Source organism: Oryctolagus cuniculus, chromosome 1 (assembly GCF_964237555.1).
Source record: "Oryctolagus cuniculus chromosome 1, mOryCun1.1, whole genome shotgun sequence".
Taxonomy (NCBI): domain Eukaryota; kingdom Metazoa; phylum Chordata; class Mammalia; order Lagomorpha; family Leporidae; genus Oryctolagus; species Oryctolagus cuniculus.
In genome coordinates, this window is record NC_091432.1 from 22,143,803 (window position 1) to 22,166,191 (window position 22,389).

Genomic DNA, 22,389 nt, shown 5'->3' on the forward strand with positions numbered 1-22,389 from the left:
GGGGAACAATGGAGCCGTTGCCGTGGCAACCAAGCGAGGCCTCTCCCCTGGGTCCTCAAGGCTCAGCCTGGAAGGGAGGTGTCCTGAGAAAGGGAGGGGGACAAGGGGGCTGTGCTGTTCTCAGGGAGGGTGGCGGGGACCCTCTCCAGAGACCATCACAGAGTCTCCGTGGGCGCATTCTCTCTGGAGCCATCGGGCGGCGATGGGGCAATTGGCCCTTCAGTGCAGTACCTAAGCACCTGCCCCTCCTAAGCTCCCCCTCACCCAGGTCTCCTGAGGGAGGCTTAGTGGCAGGAGTGTGAAATCAGGACACAAGGGCTGAGGACCCAGGAGCTCTGTTGTTGGACTGTGCTGGGAGCTCTGGGAAGTGGGCAGATGCTGCAGGTACAGGTCGGGGGTGCAGGGCTAGCCGTGGTCAGCCTGGGGCTGTACTCTCAGAGGCTGGGAGCAGACCCTTGACTGATAGGCCTGGGGGCTGGGATGGATGGTGAAGGCATCAGCCTCTGGAGCCACATAGTCCTTGGCCTCAGCTCTTGCATGTGATTGGCTGCATGGCCTTGGGGAAGTCATTTCACTCCTGAGTCTGGCGTTCATGACAATTCCAGCCACTGCTTATCTGTGTTGAGTGAAGGAAGCACTTCTATAAAAAACAGTGGGGCTGTAGAGTGGCCAGTGTGTACCAGCTCCCTGCCTCGGCTTCCCATTCCTCTTGTTCCTCTGTCCAGGCAACTGTGGCTGTCACGCAGGAGATGTCTCCCCAGCTCTACATGATCTAAGATACCTCAGCAACACCCCCATACAACCCCAAGCTTTCTCAAAGGCTCCCCTGAGGGGCACAGCCTGGGAGAGTCTAGGGCGGGACACAAGGATGCACTCTGATCATGATGACGGTGGCTGTCTGAGAAGGGCTGGTTACCAGTGTCTTTGTCTATCTGGATTTTCCCAGCTTCCCCTTTGAACTTGGGGTTGCTTTTGCCATAAGAAAATGTTGAGAGAAGCTGATGCACCCCTTGAAAAAGGCCTGTTCAGAGGCTTAGGGGGCAGCTGCTTCAGCACCAAGGGTTCCCAGATCTTGTGCCTCTTGCACCTGTTAAAGTAGAGGCAGGTATTGCCTCAGCTGGGAGCCACAAGAACTCTGCACCTCCATACCTTGTTCCCCTCCACAGTCAGTACCCAGCACCGTAATCCGAGAGTCTGCGTGGGCATTGAGGGGAGAAAGGCGGGAGACAGGATCACAGCCAAACTCCTGTCCTTCCAGAATAAATGGCTCCCTCTTGTGGCTGCGAGGCCTCATGGCAGGACTTTCCAATCCCTGTGCCCTTGACTGCTGCTCAGAGCAAACAGGCTGGCTGGGTACCCGGGACCAGGCACTGGTCTGATTTGGCCTTCAGGTGTTCAGAGGGAAGGTCATTCCTGGCCTGGCCCCTTCAGTCTGGAGAGGCAAGGCTCTCTCCTGCTTCTTCCCAAGCAAGAACCTTGCTGAGGTTGAGATGCAATCATCCGAGCAGGTGCACCCCAACACTGCTGACCTGAGAAGGGGGGTTGAAGAGAGCGGCTGGTCCAAGACCACACCCATAGAGTTACTATCAGAGCAAAGAAGGAGTTCAGAAGTCGTTTTGGAGGAATCTGTTAGGTCACAGCCCCGGGTTCATAGTGGAGGGTGTGGACAGAAACTGAGAAAACCGTATCGGTCTCTCTCCAGTACTTTATATCTAGTTCATATGCTCCTTCCAAATACAAATTCTTAACCTGGGTCCATGGACCCCCTGACATTATATGAAAAATAGGAGCTTATGAGCATTTTTCTGGAGATGGGGTAGGTGCTTTCATCAGATTCTCAAAGGATTCAAAAAAAAAAAAAAAAAAGTAAAAGGGGGCAGGTACTGTAACACAGCAGGTTAAATCACTGCTTGGGATGCCCATGTTCCATGCTGCAATGCCAGTTCGCGCCCTGGCTGCATTGTTTTTGATCCAGCTTCCTGTTGATACACAGCCTGGGAGGCAGCAGATGACGGATCAAGTTCTGGGGCCACTGCCACTATAGGAGAGACCTGATGGAGTTCCTGGCTCCAGGCTTTGGTCTGGCCCAGCCCTATTGCTGCAGACATATGAGGAGTGAACCAGCGGATGAAGGGTCTGTCTCTTTCTTTGTGTCTCCCTTCCCTCTGTCACTCTGTTTTTCAAATAAATAAATAAATAAAACCTTAAAAAATAAGAACCACAATGGAAAGAAATGAGATCGGGGCCTGCATTGTACGGCAGGTTAAGCTAACTGCTTGGGATGCTTGGATCCTATGTTTGAATGCCAGTCTGAGTCCCCGCTGCTTCTGATCCAGCTCCCTACTTATGGGTCTGGGAAGTCAGTAGAAGAGGATCCAAGTACTTGGGCCCCTGCCACCCACGTGGGAGACCTGGATGGAATTCTAGGCTCCTGTCAGCTTGGACCAGCCCTGACTGGGCAGACATTTAGAGAGTGAATGGATTTGGGGAGCATATAGAAAATCTCGCTCTCTCTCTCTCTGTGTGTGTGTGTGTGTGTGTGTGTGTGTGTGTGTGTCCGATTCTGTGTTTCAAATAAAGAAAGAATGGCTCATGGGCCCCTTCAAGATAGGCGCCTTGGGAGGGGCAGTGGGGCTCATAGACATGGTCTTGGTTTCCAACCTACGCTCTCTTGGGTTATTCTCAGGGACAGCTTAAAACTGTGAAACAACGTCCGGCTCTTCTCTTCTTAACCACATTTCATGTTTGTCCCCGGAGTGACCCAGCTTGATCACTCACCTTAGTCACCAGCATTGGATCCAAATGACTGTTAGCTGTTTCCAAAAATTCCATCCACTTTAACAAGGCAAAGATTTGTCACTCTCCAGAGTATTCAAATGAATGTGACGACATGACTGCAGGAGTTCCTGATGCTGCCTTCAGAACTCAGACTGGAAGAAGGGTATAAAACACTTTCATTTGTTTATTTATTGAAAGGCAGACTTATAGATGGGGGGGGGGGAGACAAAGACAAAAGGGAGGAGGAGGAGGGAGGAGGGAGAGAGGGAGGAAGGGAGGGAGGGGCAGAGGGAGGGAGGGACAGAGATGCTTCCATTTTCTGGTTCACTCCCCAAATAGCCACAACAGCTGCAGCTGCTCCAGGCCAAAGCCAGGAGCCGGAAACTCCCTTAGCATCTCCCACATAGGTGGCAGGGATCCAAGTACTTGGGCCATTTTCTGTTGCTTTCCCAGGCATATTAGCAGGGAGCTGGACCAGAAGTGGAGCAGCTAGGACTTGATCCAGTGCGCATATGGAATGCTGTTGTTGCAGGTGCCAGCTTAACCCACTGCACTATATTGCCAGTTCCTGGGTGACCACTTCATAAGGCTTGGTAGGTCAATTAGAAGTCAGCCAGGTACCTTTATAACAATGAGTTATAAACATCACAGATGAACAAACAACACCTTGGAGATTAGATAAATGATCAGAAGAGGCCACAGTGGCCAGGAATACAGCTTTCAAGACACTTATTGGGGACAGCGCTATGGCGTAATGGGTAAAGCCGCCACGTGCAGTGCCAGCATCCCATATGGGCGGCAGATCGGGTCCCAGCTGCTCCACTTCCATTCCAGCTCTCTGCTATGGCCTGGGAAAGCAGTGGAAGATGGCCCAAGTCCTTGGGCCCCTGTACCCACGTGGGAGACCTGGAAGAAGCTCTTGGCTCCTGACTTTGGATTGGAGCAGCTCTGGCCATTGCAGCCAACTGGGGAGTGAACCAGTGGATGGAAGACCTCTCTCTCTGTCTCTACCTCTCTCTGTAACTCTGTCTTTCAAATAAATAAAATAAATCTTTTAAAAAAGGCATATTTATTGTCATCTACTCTGGGACTTCATGAATAAGACACTGGAGCAGAGGAGACAGATACCAGACACAGCCATAAAACCACTAGAATATGTTATAACAGAGAAAAAAACACCCCAACAGTTGACCCAAAGTGACAGATCCTTGCAGAGCTGTGGAGTGCCCAGAAGGCACAGAATCCTGTTTGCCTGGCCCATGGACTCCAACACTTGGAAAAAGGCCAGGGTAGATTATGTGAAGAACCTCAGCTCTTCACTCCTCCCATGCCCCTGCCATTGTCCTGTGCCTCTGTGGTGTCCAATAGCACGGACAAGGTGGCGTTTCCTGCCTTGGACATTTGGACAGAATGGGCAGGCGATGGACACACAATACCAGCAAAGTCTGAAAAGCGCTTGCACAACTGGGCTTGACTGATCTGCTAGAGCTCTGCCATTGTCACAGGAAGAATATTCTGGGCTAGTTTCCTGGTCCCAGGAGGAGAATAAGAGATATGTGGAGTAGTGCTGCCCCAGTTAAGGTGCTCCAGCCAAGTCCAACCTAGAGAACTCCCAACCGAACTACACAGGCGGAAGTGACCTCCAGCAGAACCCCTGGTCCCCATTCAAGCCCAGCCTTGATCAGCCTACTGCTTGTCAATGCAAAGAAAGGTAAGATATAATAAGAAATGAATGGGGGCTGGTGCCGTGGCATAGTGGGCTGAACCTGAGGCACCGGCATCCCACACGAGTGCCGGTCCGAGTCCTGGCTGCTCCACTTCCTACCTATCCTTCTGCTTATGGCCTGGAAATACAGTAGAGGATAGCCCAGGTGCTTGGGCCTCTGTACCCACATGGGAGACCCAGAGGAAGCTCCTGGTCCATGGCTTTGGATTAGCCCAGCTCCAGCCATTGTGGCCAATTGGGGAATGAACCAGTGGATGGAAAATCTCTCTCTTTGTGTCTCTCCCACTCTCTGTCTGTAACTCTACCTCTCAAATAAATAGATAAAATTTAAAAAGAGAGAAATGAATGGCATGTTAAATCACTGAAGTTTGGGGCAGTTTGTTACACAGTGATAGCTAACCGATACAAAGGCTTATTTATCAGATGTTTCAGAACCTTTTACTTATCTGGATATCTGAAAGCCCAGGCACTGCTCATAAAGGCAATTCACCCATCATTCAGTGCACATCACGCAGCATGTGCCATCTACTGTGGTCAAAGCACTGTGGCAGGTGAAATGTTCCTAAGAAGCTTGAAGTCTGGTAGAGGAGGTAATACAAATCTATAAATACGTAGGAGGTACCGTGTAACTAAAGTGCTGGAAAAGAGATCAGACTAGGGGCTAAGAGAGTTCAAGAAATTAGTTCCAAGCAATTGGGAGGTGGTGCTCCGGAAAGAGATGTGGGTCTTGGAGGAAAGCTTAGATTTTCCTAGGCAGAGGAGAAAATTATGGACATTCCCCATGGGAATTCACAAATCAAGGGGTGAGCATTGGGGTCTTACTCCTCAGGAGGGTCATTCTCCCTTGTCTGGACATAGAACTGGACATATGCCCAGGCAGCACACTCTCCTTTTTTTTCTTTTCTTTTTTTATATATTTTATTTTATTTAATGAACATACATTTCCAAAGCACAGTTTATGGATTACAATAGCTGCCCCCCCATAACTTCCCTCCCACCCACAATACTCCCCTCTCCCATTCTCCTCCCCTTCCATTCACATCAAGATTAATTTTCAATTATCTTTATATACAGAAGATCAATTTAGCATATATTAAGTAAAGATTTCCAGTTTACACCCACACAGAAACACAAAGTGTAAAATACTATTTGAGTACTAGTTATAGCATTAATTAAACACCTAACAGTAATTGTGTATTAATTACAGAGTTCAACCAATAGTTTTAAGTAGAACATAAAAAATACTAAAAGGGTAAAGTATTAAGTTTATTAAGTTCTTTTTTGTTTGTTTGTTATATAGTTTTTTTTATTTAATAAATGTGAATTTACAAAGTGCAGCTTTTGTATTGTTGTGGCTCCCCCCCCCGAAACCTCCCTCCCTCCCGTGGCCCTCCCCTCTCCCACTCCCTCTCACATCCCGCCCTTCATAGAGTTTCATTTTCAATTACCTTCATATACTGAAGATCAACTTAGTATATACTAAGCAAGGATTTCAACAGGCTGCACTCACACAACCGCACAAGGTATAGGGTATTGTTCGACTAGTAGTGTTGTTTTTAAGTTTCATAGTAAAACACATTAAGGACAGAGATCCTACGTGGGGAGCATGTACCCAGTGACTCCCGTTGTTGATTTAACAATTGACACTCTTGTTTATGACGTCAGCAATCACCCGAAACTCTAGCTATGAGCTGTTTAGGCTATGGAAGCCCTTTGAGTTCACCGACTCGGAACTTGTTTAGTCAAGGCCATATCACAGTGGAGGTTCCTTCCTCCCTTCTGAGAAAGGCGCCTCTCTCCTTGATGGCCTGTTCCTTCTGCTGGGGTCTTGTTCACCAGGATCTTTCATTTAGATTGTTTTTTTTTTTTTTTGCCACCGTGTCATGGCTTTCCATGCCTGTGAGACTCTCATGGACCTTTAAGCCAGATCCGAATGTCCCAACGGTTGATTCTGAGGCAGGAGTGCTGCCATTCTATGAGTCTGCTGTGTGTCCTGTTTCCCCCGCAGGATCATTCTCTCCCTTTTAATTCTATCTTCATTATTTGCTTACACTGGTCTTATTTGTGAAATCTCATTGACACATACCCTATCTTTTTGATCGGTTATGTATTTATACTTATCGCTTTACCAAGTGTGCTGGCATTGGTACCTGCCTCCTTGGTAAGATTGAGTTGAAATCCCCTGGCACATTTCTAGTTCCACCATTGGAGGTAAGTCCGAGTGAGCATGTGCCAACCTATATATCTCCTCCCTCTCTTATTCCCACTCCAATGTTTAACAGAGATCACTTTTCTGTTAATTTTTAAATGCCTAAGAATGATTGTGCATTGATTACAGAGTTCAACCAGTGGTCTTATGTAGAACAAACAGAGCAACAACAACAACAACAAAAATACTAAAAGGAATAAAATAGTAAGTTGTTCCTCAACAGTCTAGACAAGGGCTGATCATGTCATTGTCTCTCATAGTGCCCATTTCACTTCAATGGGTATCATTTTAGATGCTCATTTAGTTGCCATCAATCAGGGAGAGCATATGATATTTGTCCCTTTTGGACTGGCTTATTTCACTCATCATGATGTTTTCCAGCTTCCTCCATTTTGTTGTAAATGCCCGGATTTCATTGTTTTTTACTGCTGTATAGTGTTCCATAGAGTACATATCCCATAGTTTCTTTATCCAGTCATCCGTTGATGGACATTTAGGTTGCTTCCACGTCTTAGCTATTGTGAATTGAGCTGCAACAAATATTGAGGTGCAAATGGCTCTTTTTTTCCTCCCCTTTAATTCCATTTGGGTAAATTCCAAGGAGTGGGATGTCTGGGTCCTGTGGTAGCACTCTCTCCTTAAAGATAAGAAACACTTGCCGTGTTGCAAGCTTTAGAGAAAATGCTCCTTCAGTCGTTAATCCACCCAGCCAAGCTTTACTGAGCACTGTGCCAGGCACCAGGGACTCAAAAATGAATAGGACCCAGTCCTGATCTCTGGAGACACTGGGAGCTGGGAGGGGCAGGGTAGACACACAGATAAGCACGCTACTGTAGCAATGCCACAGCGCTGCAGCCTGTCTGAAAACAAGGCACCCTGGGTACCCACAGAGGAGAAGGCTGCTCTCTGTATGGTGAGGGCAAAGAGGGATTCCCTGAGAAGGTGACAGGGGAGCTGAGGCCTGAGTGAGTCTCTGTGGCTGGGGAGACATTTTTCCAGGCAGACACAGGGTGAGGGATGCAATCAGAGGTCACTCATGTTTTCTAGGCTTCCACCCTTGGCCATTGGTTTTTGTCACTGTGTTCACTCTCGAGCCCTAACTCCTTAGTCTCATGACTTCAGTCACCCCTGGAGGTGGATGATGTCTCATCAGAGCTTCAGAGCTATGTCAGCTGCCCTCCAACAGTGGTGGGGGGAGTGTGAGCTCAAATGGGGGGCTCATAGCACCTTCAACTCAGTCTTTCCAAAAATAGAACTCATCATTATCCCCTAAATCCAAATTTGGCATCCTTATCTCAGTAAATGGCTCCCTGTCCTGCTCACTCAAGCCAAAAATATGGGGCTTGTTCTAGGCTTTTCCCTCACCACACAAGTAAATGGGTCACAAGGAAGAAGGGGATCAATTCCCTCCCTCCCTCCCTCTCTTCCTTCCTTCCTTCCTTCCTATCTTTCTGTTTTATTCTTCCTTTCACTGGGGAAATGTATATACACACACACACATATATATATTTATGATGGAATTTATCATCTTAAAGATTTATTTATTTATTTGAAAGGGAGAAATGCAGAGAGAGAAGGAGAGATTTATTCTATCCGCTGGTTCAGTCCCCAAATGGCCACAATGGCCAGGGCTGGTCCAGGCCAAAGCCAGGAGCCGGGAGCTTCTTCCAGGTCTCCCAGGTGGATGGCAGGGGCCCAAGCACTTGGGCCATCTTATATGCTGCCTTCCCAGGCACACTAGAGGGGAGCTGGATTGGAAGTGGAGCAGCTGAGACTTGAACTGGTGTCCATATGGGATGCTGTGGAGGCTTAACTTTCTACATCACAGCACCAACCCCCAAATTTATCATCTTAACCATTAATAAAGGTCCATTTCGGGGACATTAACTGCACTTACATGGTTGGGGAGCCATCACCACTCTACATCCTAAGAACTTTCCCGTCGTCCCATACTGAAGCTGCCATCCACAGGGGTGGGGAAGGTCTGAGCCGCAGACTGTACAAGGCCTGTGGAATCATTTGGTCTGGCCTTGCCAAGGCAACCACAGGCAGGACTCAAAATCCAATGAGCCTATAACAGGCTAATTTGTAAGTTCATAACTTTGTATGGCCCGAGAATTAGGTTATAAATGTCCAAATGGACCTTGGCAGAAAAGAGATTCCCCACCCCTGAATAAATCCCTATTTCCCTCATCCCCCAGCCGCTGGTGAACTCTATCCTCCTTCTTATCTGTAGGAATCTCAGCAGAATGCATGACATCTGTCCTTCTGTAACTGGCGTACTTCACTTAGCACAATGTCTTCAAGATTGGATTCTGCGTCAGAATGTCATTCCTTTTGAAAGTCGCGCAATAATCCATTGTGTACATGTATACACCACGTTTTGTTTATCCAGGCATCTGTCTATGGATGCTGGGGTGGTTTCCACCTTTGGGCTCTTGTGATTATGGTGCTGTCAACATGAATGTACAAGTATCTGTCCGAGTCCCTGCTTTCAAGTCTTTTGGAAACTGAATTCTGGTAGTAGAACTGTTGGGTGATATGGTCAATTCTATGCTTAATTCCTTGAGGTCTTGTCATGCCCTAGTCTACATTTTCACCAGCTGGACACAAGGTTCTGATTCCTCCACATCCACATTAACATTTACTGTTTTCGTTATCGTTTTATAGTGGTTGTGTTAATGGGTTTGAAGTGGTGTCTCACTGCAGTTTTGCTTTGCATGTCTCTGGTTAATTGATGTTGAACAACTTGTTTTTCACTTGCTTATTGGCTGTTTGTAAATTTTGTTTAGAGCATGTCTATTCAAGTTCTTTGCCCATTTCTGAATTGGTTTGTTATTGTTATTTTCATTGAGTGTTAATTCTGGATACTAATCCCTTATCAGATATATGATTTAGTAATATTTACTCTCATTCTGTTGGCTGCTTTTTTTTAAACTTTGTAAATAGTGTCCTTTGGTGAACAGAATTTTGATGAAGTTCAATTTGTTCTTTTGCTGTCTGTGCATTAATTTTTCTTTTTCTTTTTTATTTTTTAGAAAGTTATTTGAAAGTCAGGGAGAGAGGGAGGATAGATAATGAGAGAGCTTCCATTTCTGGCTCACTCTCAAACTGCCTGCAAGAGCTGGGGCTGGGCCAGGCTGAAGCCAGGTGTCAAACACAATGTGTCTCCCACATGGTTGGCAGGGACATAATTCCTTGAGCCAGCACCTGCTGCAAGGGTGTGCTTTCGTAGGAAGCTGGACTCAGGAGTAGAGCAAGGAATTGAACTCAGGCACTCTCATATGGAATGCAGGTAACCCAAGTGGTGTTTTTTTTTTTTTTTTTTAAGATTGATTTATTTATGTGAAAGTCAGTGTTACAGAGAGAGAGGAAGAGACAGAGAGAGAGGTCTTTTTTTTTTTTTTTTAACAGATTTTATTTATTTATTTGAGAGGCAGAGTTAGTCACACAGAGGTCTTCCACCTGCTGGTTCACTCCTGGTCGCAATGGCCGGAACTGGGCCAATCCGAAGCCAAGAGCCAAGAGCATCTTCCAGGTCTCCCACGCAGGTGCAGGGGCCCAAGCCTTGGACCATATTCTACTGCTTTCCCAGGCCATTAGCAGGGAGCTGGTTTGGAAGAGGAGCAGCTGGGACACAAACAGGGACCCATAAGGGATGGCAGCATCGCAGGTAGTGGCTTTACCTGCTATACCACAGCACTGGCCCCCTAAGTGATGTTTTAACCACTGTGCCAAACACACACCCTCAATTCTTCCTGATGAAACTCTCTTCTATTTCATCATCTCCAACTCCACGCCTTCCTCTCCATATCCTGAGCTCGACCTCTTTTGTCAATGAGCCACACTCACGTACAAATTTGATCATTTTACATCTGCAGTCATTTCTTCAACAACACTTATGAAACATTTACCATGAAGCAAACCCACTACCAGGGGAGGCAGATACAGTTGTGAACGAAAAAGTGTTCCTGCTCTCAAGAAATTTCCATTCTGGAGATGGAGACAGCCAACAAAAGGTGGATGCCATCAGAGACGTATTTTCCCATTCAGGGACCTGCCTCTCCCCAGCCCCATTCTCCCCTCCTACCCCAGCTTTCCAGCAGCAGGGGCTGAGCCAGGATGCTTTGGGCAGGAGAGGAAAATCCTGCCCAGAACACAGAAACTCATGGAGAAGGGAGGGAAGATGTGATCGAGTGAGGCTGCCTGCCATCAGGGAAGCAGAGAGCCATTCAGTGGGGAAGAAGAAGCCAGCACGTTGGGCAAGGCAGAGGGTGCAGTGCACAGGTGTCTTAAGCTGAGGTCCTGGGGGAGCCAGAGCTGCCTCCCTGCCCAGGAAGCAGCAGGGAGGAAGAGCCCCATGGAGAAGCTTCTGGCTGGCTCCTCTCCCCTTGACCAGTCCCACCTCCGCCGCCTCCAGCACAAGCCCTTCCAGAGGCCGCTTGAAAAGGAAGACAGGGGGCTGGCGCCGTGGCTCACTTTGTTAATCCTCCACCTGCGGCACCGGCATCTCATATGGGTGCTGGGTTCTGGTCCCGGTTGCTCCTCTTCCAGTCCAGCTCTCTGCTGTGGCCCGGGAGGGCAGTGAAGGATGGCCCAGGTACTTGGGCCCCTGCACCCATATGGGGGACCAGGAGGAAGCACCTGGCTCCTGGCTTCAGATCTGCGTAGCTCTGGCCGTAGTAGCCATTTGGGGGGTGAACCAATGGAGGGAAGACCTTTCTCTATGTCTCTCTCTCTGTCCATAACTCTGCCTGTCAAATAAAAAAAAGGAAAAAAAAAAAAAAAAAAAAAAAAGGAAGACAGGAGAAAGGGACGGGGAAGAGATGCTGACTAACCAAACCCTTTTCTTAAAGGAACCACACTCAAGCCGGACCGTGAGTGAACTGATATTTCAACTTAGCTGAAAAGGCCCATGTTACATGGACCTGAGTCTCCTAAGCTGGGAGAAAATCAGAAGAGGTTCTCAAGAATGAAGTCCAGGGACCAGCACTGTGGCGTAGAGGGTTAAGCCACTGCCTGTGATGACAGCATCCCATGTGCATGTCGGTCTGAGTCCTGGCTGCTCCACCTCCAGTCCAGCTCCCTGCTGATGGCCTGGGAAAGCAGCTGAGGATGGCCAAAGGGCTTGGGAGATCTGGAAGAAGTTCCTGGCTCCTGGCTTTGGCCTGGCCTAGCCCTGACTGTTGTGGCCATTTGGGGAGTGAACCAATGGATGGAAGATCCATCTCTCCATCTCTCTCAGTAACTCTGCCTTTCAAAGAAATAAAAATAAAAAAAAATCTAAAAAAAAAAAAAGGCAAAAAGAGTTTGGCTATGGGACATAAAGGTGTTTTTCTTTTTGCACATCTGAATTGAAATGAATGACTTTTGATCTGTACCATAGAAATAATGATGTAAGCGCCAGCTACATCCAAGGGTGGGGCCGGCTGCTGTGACAAAGGGGACAGAGAAGCTCATTTCAAGTCACCTCTCGGCCAGTGACGGTCTCTCTGGGCAGGTGACACTTGGAAGTGAGCTTTGAAGGATATGAAATTTGAAGAAGAATTGGCATTGTGGCATAGTGGGTAAAGCCACCTCCCAGCTGCTCTGCTTCCAATCCAGCTCTCTGCTATGTCCTGGGAAAGCAGTGGAAGATGTCCCAAGTGCTTGGGCCCCTGCAGCCACATGGGAGACACAGAAGGAGCTCCTGACTTTGGACTGGCCCAGCTCTGGCCTTTGCAGCCATGTGGGGAGCGAACCAGTAGATGGAAGATGTCTCTCCCTCTCTTTCTCTCTGTAACTCTGCCTTTCAAATAAATAAATTAATTAGAACAAAAGGAATGCATAAGAAATATCTTAAAAAGAGAGAGCAAGCTCCAGGCAGGTAAAGTGTGAACAGAAAGAGGTGGGAAACAGTTCCATATGTTTGAGAAACTGGAAAACATTCCGGGGGGAATAGGACCAGCTGACGGAGGCGGGAGCTTGCCTGCAGGTGATCACCCCTCGTCACTTTACATTCTTCTAGGCTTCGCAAGAGATTCTTCAGCTCGGAGTGTAAGACCTTCCTGACCTGGCTCCTCTGGCCTCACCTTCCACCAATGTGCCCTGTCCGCCTCCCATCTGCTGTGCGCCCCACATGCTCCTGGACATACCCCCTGCTGCCCAGCACTCGGCACTCCCGCTGTCTTGGGCACTGGCCTGCCTCCCTCTTCTCCACTTGCCTCTTTCCTGCGTGGCAAGGCCCAGTTCCTGCAAAGCTCGTCCAAGAGGCTTCTGAGGGTCCCAGGCTGAGGGCCCCCTCCTCTGGACCTCCACTCTTCTGCCACCGCACCCTCGCCATGGGACTGCTGCTTGGAGGCAGCAATGGGGTCTTACTCATTTTTGCACTCCTGTGTTTACCTGGGAGGTGCTTGTATCTATACTGATGTCTCTCAAACTTTTTATGCACACTAGTTCTCTTTCAAGCCTTATATCTGTACTCTAACCTACAGGCTAGATCCATGCGATTGGCCTCAGGTGTGCATCAGAAGCACCTGGCACCAGTTCACACTGCCTGCAAGAGACAGCTGAGTGCAGCTCTTCCCAACTTCCGGTTGAAGTGCTTAGTGGTGTCACATTGATATCTTGAAATTGGCCATGGTGGGTTTATTTGTACTGCAGGAATTGGCAAAGGTTACCTAGGATGGCTCCCCTCACCCTGGAGAGCCAGTTGTTAAACATTCGCTAAGACACCACTGCCTGGAGGGCTCAAGGGCTTACTCAAACCACGCTTGCTGTGCCCACCTACAGAGTGCTTGACTCCATAGGGCCTGGGAATGTGCATTGCAGACAAGTTCCTGGTGATGTCAACGGTCACAGTTTGAAAACAGGTGGCCTACAGCCACCTCACAATCACCTCAAAAATTAAAATCATTTTGTTTCCCTCAAATCCACTTCTGTGTTTCCTAGTTTTTGTTTATTTATTTATTATTTATTGTTTATTTTTTTATTTTTTTGACAGGCAGAGTGGATAGTGAGAGAGAGAGAGACAGAGAGAAAGGTCTTCCTTTGCCGTTGGTTTACCCTCCAATGGCCGCTGCGGCCGGCGCACCGCGCTGATCCGAAGCCAGGAACCAGGTGCTTCTCCTGGTCTCCCATGGGGTGCAGGGCCCAAGCACTTGGGCCATCCTCTACTGCACTCCTGGGCCACAGCAGAGAGCTGGCCTGGAAGACGGGCAACCGGGACAGAATCCGACGCCCCGACCGGGACTAGAACCCAGTGTGCTGGCGCCGCTAGGCGGAGGATTAGCCTGTTGAGCCGCGGCGCCGGCCTATTTATTTTCATTTTATTTGAAAGGTCAAGAGACAGAGATCTTCCATCTGCTGGTTCACTCCCCAAATGCCTGTAACAGCCAGGGCTGGGCCAGGCTGAAGCCAGGAGCCTAGAGCTCCATTTGGGTCTCCCTTGTGGGTGGAAGAGACTCAAATACCTGCTGAGTCATTGTCCGCTGCCTCCAGGGAGTGCATTAGCAGGAAGCTGGATCAGAAGTGGAGGAACTGGGACTTGAACCAGACACTCCATTGTGGGATGCAGGAGACTTAAACTGCTGAGCCAAATGCCCACCCCTGTCTTGTTTCTGTTGCAGGGAAAGGCAGCACCACGCACCCACTTCCTAAGCCAGAGCCCGGAGGCCAGCCTGAAGCCTTCATCTCCCTCGGTCTCTGTGGTTAAGGTGACTGCCAGGTGCTAACAAGCGTCTTTCATCAACCCTCCCCCAGTGCTTCATCTTCTGCCCGTCCCCTGTGCCTGGGACCCACTTACTTAGCGCCTCACCTTTCCTTGTCTTGCACCAGCCTCCTGGGTGGGCACCGGGCTTTCAGCCTTCCCCACCGCAGTTCATCCTCCACGTCCTTGTCAATCTAACCCTAGTATTCCCATTCGTTGTCTCCAGCCGTGCATCTCTGGAGCTCCCCTCTCCCTCCGTCACTCAGCTTACCTGGCTCCCTCTTCCTCCTAGAAACGCGGCTCACTAGGCTAATCCTCCGCTGGCTGTTGTTTGTGGGTTTACTCTCCAGTGCACAAAACCCACAGCCTGAAGGAAGCCCTCAGAGGCTGGGTCCCTGTCTGCACGGCCAGCAGCAGTGGGCGTGTGAAAGTGAATGCCAGTGGACGCGGGCAGGCAGTGCTCACTGATAAATGAGCATGAAGGAAAGGACACCCTGGACAGAGGCCACGGCACATTCAAAGGCACTGAGCCCGTGTGGTCCCCATCACACCTCCAAGTGCTCTCTTAGCCCAAGGGACCAGGGCTTGCCCCAATTCACACCCAGGTTCGCCTGGAGTCCTAAACCCCAATTCCCACCCAGCCTAGAGGAGCAAGGATTGTTCCTCCAAAAAAAGAGGCGCGGAGAGTTCTGCTTCCAGAGCCGCAGGCTTTGGCCTTCTGATGGGCATTCTGCCGAGATGAGTTCCACTTCAGACTGTGTGGTGTGCCCTTGGGATGGGGATGGAATGCAAGGACTAGGCTGACGCTATCCCAAGGGGCTTCCTGGAGATGGAATCACTCATATCTGCACCGTCCAGCACAGGAGCCACTGTGAAATGTGGCCGGTGCACTTGACGAGCTGCATTTTAACTGTAATCTGTTTTAATGCCTGTAAGTGTGGAAGTCAATAGGCAGATGTGGTTGGTGGTTTCCTATGGACAGCCCAGGCCGAGGGGCTCCATCCACCTCTATTTCCCCTCCTAATCCTCTGTAGTCAGCAGCTGTGAGGCTGTAGGGTCCTCCCCTTGTGCTGTGTGCGGTGCTCATATCCTCAGCCTGTGTCCAGCTGCCACCTGCAGGATTTTCAGAGCAATGGGTGGAGGTATTGCTCAGTTCCGCGGAGGCGGGAGGCTGCAGCTGGCTGGCAGGAGCTCGCCCTCACCAGCCCAGTCTCCACAGAAGCCCCTCCCCCTGCACCTGGCAGTAGAGAAAGCGCCTGGTGAGAAAGACCCTAGACACATCCTGCAAACTCTTGGAGAGGGCTTAGGGGAGAGGTCCCAGGCTCTCAGCAGCCATTTTTATGAAGTTCACTCTTGGTAAAGATCTTACTGTGCCTTTATTTCAGCATGGGTTCGGGCCCATGATGATCAATATTATGTGTCAACTTGACTGGGACATGAGCAGCCCAGGTATCTGGATATGTCCGGGACAGCATCCCTGGAGGACACTAGCCTTTGGATGAGTTAAATAAGCAAAGGCACGTGGGTGTTTTTTTTAAATTTTTAAATCACTTGTAGTTTTTCATAATACACATTTTCCATGAACTTTATGAATATCTCTTGCATGCATGGATTTCAATTGTTTTTGCACCAGAATAACCTTCCCTTTTATTTCCAGTTCCCATGCACTTTTCCAAGTTCTCTCCCGTATGAACGTGCTTGTGTGTGTGTCTATATGTTTGTGTACCTCCTATTAGATCTGTTTCTCTGAAGATCCTTGACTAAGATGCCCCCCAAAGGCGTGTGATGTTTTCAGGAAGCGAGGCATTCTGTGGCAGGTATCTGGAGAGATTTTGAGGACGGCAAAGCATGGCCCTGCCTCTGGAGGTGAACTTCAGACAAAGCAGGAGTGTGCTGTTAAGTCAGTGCACCTGGACACCTTTTTGTATTTTAGCTCCCACAGCACATGTCATTCACGTCCATTAGCAGCAATGTTTCTCCCGCAGGGGTTCATGTGCTCGCAGGGGGAAGGTTCAAGATTTCAGGGGGAAAGGCATGTGTCCTGGATAGCTGGCCTCCCCAGATGCCGTTGCACAGAGCACAAACATGGAATCCTCCACCTCCAACTTCAACATGGGGTATTTAAAAACTGTAGCGTGCAGTGACAGCATCCCATATGGGTGCTGGTTCAAGTCCTGGCTGCTTTGCTTCTGATCCAGTCCCTGCTAATGTGCCAGAAAAGCAGTGGAAGATAGCTCAAGTGCTTGGGCCCTTGCATCCATGTGAGAGACCCAGATGAAGTGTTGGATCCTGGCTTCTGCCTGACCCAGCCCTGGCCACTGTGGCCATTTGGGGAGTGAATCAGCAGATGGAAGATCTCCATCTCTCTCTCTCTCTCTCTGCCTCATCTTCTCTGTAACTCTTTCAAATAAATAAATAGATCTTTAAAACAACAACAAGCTGTAGAACTAACACAGAATCAAGCAACAGAAATTGGCGGTTAGCAGCTGTGGGGTGGGAATTGATACAACACATCCCCCAGGCCTTGAGAATGGCTACAGGTCTTAGGCCCCTTGCAGGGACCAAAGGGGTGTCATAGAAAACTGAGAGATGGCACTGGGCGCTGTGGGAGGCCAGGAGAGGGAGACAAAGCATAGACGCCTACCCACGGGAAGGTGGAGGCCTGGTGCCACTCCCCATTCAGAATGAAAACCCCAGGCTAAGAAATAACATAAACTGTGTTTGGCTATGTAGGGAATTCAGCAGAGAAAACCAGGGGTGATTTCCTCAACTCCACATGATTTGTGGAACTACCTGGAGCATTAACTGCTGCTGAATAAGGACAAAAAATATAAGAGGTCCATAGCCACCGCTACGGACCAGTGGCTTGAGATAGATACACAAGGGTACAAAGAAATACCAGTGTTGAATTCCTTGAGCTTGTGTGCTGGTTGGGGGTGACAGATTGTAAGTAACATACAAAGTGGACTCAACACTGGTAAGAGGTGTGGAGAGGAGTACGGCAGGGGAGAAGTGTAGGGGACTCTGTGGAAGCCACTCCCCAGCCTGCACTTCCAGACACCCACGCGTGTCAGCCTTCCACATTCCTGTGCTTGTGATCCTGCTATTCCCATTTCCTGAGATGGATAGCTGGAAAGATCACCATTTGGGAAGCCTCACTGATAATAAAGATGGTGAGAAAGTGGCTATCTGGGAGAAGTTCCAAAGGGAACAGCAGATGTAGGTACCTTGAGGCAGAGGCAAGGCTGGAAGTTCCCAAACATAGCCAGGTCAGTGTGGTCGGAGAGGGCCCAGCAAGACAAGAATCACAGGAAATTAAGCCAGAGAGATGAGCCAGATTGTGTGGTTCTCGCTCCTTTCTTCAGCTTCTGTAGAGTGTTGTTGGATCTGATCACCACCAATTCAATACTTCAGTAACTATTTTTTTAATCAAGAAACTTCTTTGAGGCATGCTGTTAGAGCCGGGGATATAGATATTGATTACAAATGGAGTTAAGCCTCTGATTGGAGACAAGATACCTATAAGCGCTTTCAGGTGCCATTGGAGCACCCTGTGAACCGTGCCACAGAAAGTCAGTAAAAGTAAGCCAAGTTAGAAAGGGGAAAAACGGGAAGAGATGACATCCCAGGAAATGGGACTAGCAGGATCACAAGCACGGGAATGTGGAAGACTGACATGTGTGGGTGTCTGCAAGTGCAGGCTGGGGAGTGGCTCTCCTTGTCATTCAACAAAGTCCAAACTCCGTAGCTCTGCTAATGCTGTCTTTTATGATCTGACCCCAGTCTCCCCTCTCACCTCTTCTCTACCCACCTTTTTTTCCCACCATAATGAATTACTGGAGTGGCCAGCATAGTGCCCGACATAGTTGACAGTCAGTACATTTGTTGAATGAATAAACGAATGGCAGAGGAAAACCATGGGAAGGCAGGTAGGGGCTGAGTTATGGAGGACTCTGCCTAACATGTTCAGACCAAGGAACACGTGCCTAGAAAAGGTTACATTGTCCCAGGGAACTTGGCCAGTGGATCCACTAGAGCATTTGGTCTGTGGGTCTTTGATACTTAGGCTTCTGATGGAGTGGACTTCGCATTCTCTAAAACTTAGTCTTGTTTCTTCAGCCGAATTGACTCTGTGAAGGCAGAGACCATATTTAACGTCTTACTCAGTGCTGGACAGCAGTAAGAGCTGGGTTAAATCTGTTTTCCAATTGAGCTGGAATTGTGTGCACCTCCACAGAAAGGGAAAATGTGGGATTTCATCCAGGGATGTCTGACCATTAGCAAAACCATGAGAGCTGAATTGAGAAGCTGGCTCATCACAAATCTGTGTCTGCCTGGGAGACACAGATGGGATGAGAAGTCACTGGGGAGCCAGGAAAGGGGCAGAGCCTCAAGAAGCTGCCCATACCAGAGTCGTCCCATCTTGTCCCCAACCAGTGCACGGGCTTGTGGGCAGCGAAGGGCAGGACAGGCTCTGTGAGGTGCAGGGCAGCCAGGCAGCTTCCTCTGGGAGCCAGCTTAAGAGCAGGGAGCCTGAGTCAGGGTAGAAGGATGCGGTTGTTGTTGTTGTTGTTGTATGTGTGTTTGCATGCAATTTCCATCGTAGAGAAGCAAGGTGGCCCATTTTTCCGAGATTGGTTTTCTAAAAAATTGTGAGATGTGGGTGGAAAGCCCAGAGAACACCAACAGCAGGAAGCAGAGGAACACATCCATTGTGTTACTTGTCAATCATTTAGCATTTACTGAGCATTTACGTATAGTAGATCCATATTCAGTGCTAGGAGACACAGACAAGAGGTATGAACATATATGGGAGAAGGAAGATAGTGACACACCCCAAAACAAACAGGGAGCAGTTAAAAAGGCAGCACTTAGTAGAAACAATTCATTTCTAATTTATTTTCCATAGCAGTAGTATACATGAGCAGTTGAGGGCACTGATTTTGTGTTAGGCAAATCTGAGCTTGATTTGAATCTGAACTCCATCATTACCAACTGTGTGATGATGAACTGGTTGCTTTGCCTCTGACCCTTGGTTTTCTCATCTGTAAAACAGATACAGTATCGTCTATCTGTTTTGTAGTTGTGAGAACTAAGTGAGGTAATGAACGTCTAGCGTGGTGGTTGTGAGTGCCGGCTCCAGGATTAGACTGGGACCTAGACCTCAGCGCCATCAATTCCTGGCTGAAGTTTTGGGCAAGTTACTTAACCCAGCTTTCCTTTTTCCCAGTCACAAAATTGGGATAACAATAGTTCCTACACTATTGGATTGGCATGAGGCGTAAATGAGTTTTATCTCATATAAAACTTTATTTGGCTGGTGCCATGGCTCACTAGGCTAATCCTTCACCTGCGGTGCCAGCACCCCAGGTTCTAGTCCCGGTCGGGGCGCCGGATTCTGTCCCGGTTGCTCCTCTTCCAGGCCAGCTCTCTGCTGTGGCCTGGGAGTGCAGTGGAGAATGGCCCAAGTGCTTGGGCCCTGCACCCGCATGGGAGACCAGAAGGAAGCACCTGGCTCCTGGCTTCAGATCGGCGCAGTATGCCGGCCGTAGCAGCCATTTGGGGGGGGGGGGGGGCAGGGACCAACGGAAGGAAGACCTTTCTCTCTGTCTTTCTCCCTCTCACTGTCTAACTCTGCCTGTCAAAAAAAAAAAAAACCCACAAAACTTTTTTTAAAAAAGATTTATTTAATTTATTTATTTGAAAGGCAGAAGCAGAGGTAGAGAGAGATGGGTCTTCTATCTGCTGGTTCACTTCCCAGATGGCCGCAATGGCTGGAGCTGCACTGATCTGAAGCCAGGAGCCAGGAGCTTCTTCTGGGTCTTCCACACAGGTGTCAGGGGCCCAAGGACTTGGGCCATCCTCTACTGCTTTCCCAGGCCATAGCAGAAAGCTGGATTGAAAGTGGAGCAGGCGAGACTCGCCCATATGGGATGCCAGCACTGCAGGCAGTTGCTTTACCCATTATGCCACAGCGCTGGTCCCTCATATAAAACTCTTAGAATAATCTTACAACATAAAAAGAGCTCAATAAGTCTTAGATGTTTTTATGATGCATGGGTTCCTGCCTGACTGAATGAATTGAAGCTATTGGAATTACTAGAGAAGTAGACCAAGGTTTTCTGAGTTATCAGTAAAGAGGGCCAGAAGGGGGATAGAAATCAGAGGAGAAAGAGGGCCCATCTGAGAGGGGATAGACTAAACAAAAACTTTGGAAATCAGGACAGTGAAGCTGGCCAGAGCAGAGCATATGCCAGGAAAGACTTGGGTGGTTGGTTTTGTTTAAAATCAACTCTTAAAGATTCCTTAAATTGCCTAATTTCAACACCACATTGCTAACAACAGCTACCCTTTGCTGGCACTTTCTCTCCTTTAATTCTCACAGTTAAGTCTCTGGGGAAGAGTAGTTGTTCTTATCATTGTTAGATTATATTCTTTCAGTGAGAAATTAGCTCAGCACTAAATGACTTGCTCAAGGTCTTTCTGCTACCAAGAGGCAGGACAAAGATGTGTTGGACCCACTCTGGGGCTCTCTGAGGCAGGAATAACCCCCTCTCTCCAAGGAGATGGATGCTACAGGAGAGCCCCTCTCGGGCAGCCAGGTCCTGGGGGACGGATGCCACGACAGTCTCGAGTCCCCTTGTGTGTGGAATAGAAGGGACACTAACTGCTGCCCCTTATACTGGAGAGTTCGGCTCCACATTCCATACCAGAAAGTTGGCACCAACTTAGCCTAGCCCAGATCAGCCTTTGAGAATAAGCTCATGGCTCTGGGATGACAGTAACGGGGCAGGGATGGGGACACAGCTTGGCCAGAACTGCTGGTTGTGAAGCTGGCCAGAGCACAGCACAGTCCAGGAAAGACTCGGGTGGCTGGTCTTGTGTAAAATTAACTCTTGGGGCCGGCACTGTGGCATAGCGGGTAAAGCCACCGCCTGCAGTGCCAGCATCCCATATGAGCGCCGGTTCGAGTCCTGGGTGCCCCACTTCTGACATAGCTCTCTGCTGTGGCCTGGGAAAGCAGAAGATGGGCCAAGTGCTTGGGCCCCTGCACCTGCGTGGGAGACCTGGCAGAAGCTCCTGGCTCCTCTGGACTGGTGTAGCTCTGGCTGTTGCGGCCATCTGGGGAGTGAACCAGCAGATGGAAGAACCCTCCCCCCAACTCTGCCTTTCAAATAAATCAATCTTAAAAAAAAAACAACTCTTAAAAATTCCTAAATTACCTAGTTTGCACCATCCCTGGCCTTGGACGAGGTATACACATGAGGTCTACCAGCCAGCCACACAGCCTGGCTTTGATCTATTTGAAACATCATCTGCAACACAGGCTGAGAACCACACTGGGGAAGCTATTCCCAGTCATTTCAAAGAAATGCCAAGCTCTTTCCTGTTGCTTTCAGACAAGCAGATTCCCACTTGCCCTTGGCCACACTCTTTCTGTACATAACCGGGTTGAAGCTTCTTCCACTGAGTGTTGGCTAACCTTTCCTGCTTTCAAATGGTCCAGAGCAGCCAAACGGCTGAATTATTTACACGAGAGAAATGGAGACCTACGTGCACACAAAAGCCTACATGCAAATGGTGACTGCAGCTTCATTCATAATCACCAAAAGCTGGAAACAAACTTGTCCTCCAGCAGGGACGTGACCGACTGCCGCTACTCAGTGCTACAAAGCAAGCGATGAATTTGCACGACACAGGTGCATCCCAAGTGCTTTATGCTAAGTGCAAGAAGCCACCCTCGAAGGCTATGTACTACATTATCTCATTTACTGACACTATGGATGACAAAGCAGGAGAGGGGTGGAAGACAGAACAGTAGTGGCCAAGGGTTAAGGGTGCGGGAGGTTTGACCGCAAAGAGGCAGTATGAAGGAGTCTTTCCAGGGTGAAATCTGGTATCCTGGCGGTTGTGGTGGCTGTGGGACTACACGGACTTTAACTCAAGTGCAACTCAGAGAGGATTTCAATGTATGTCAGTTTTTTAGAA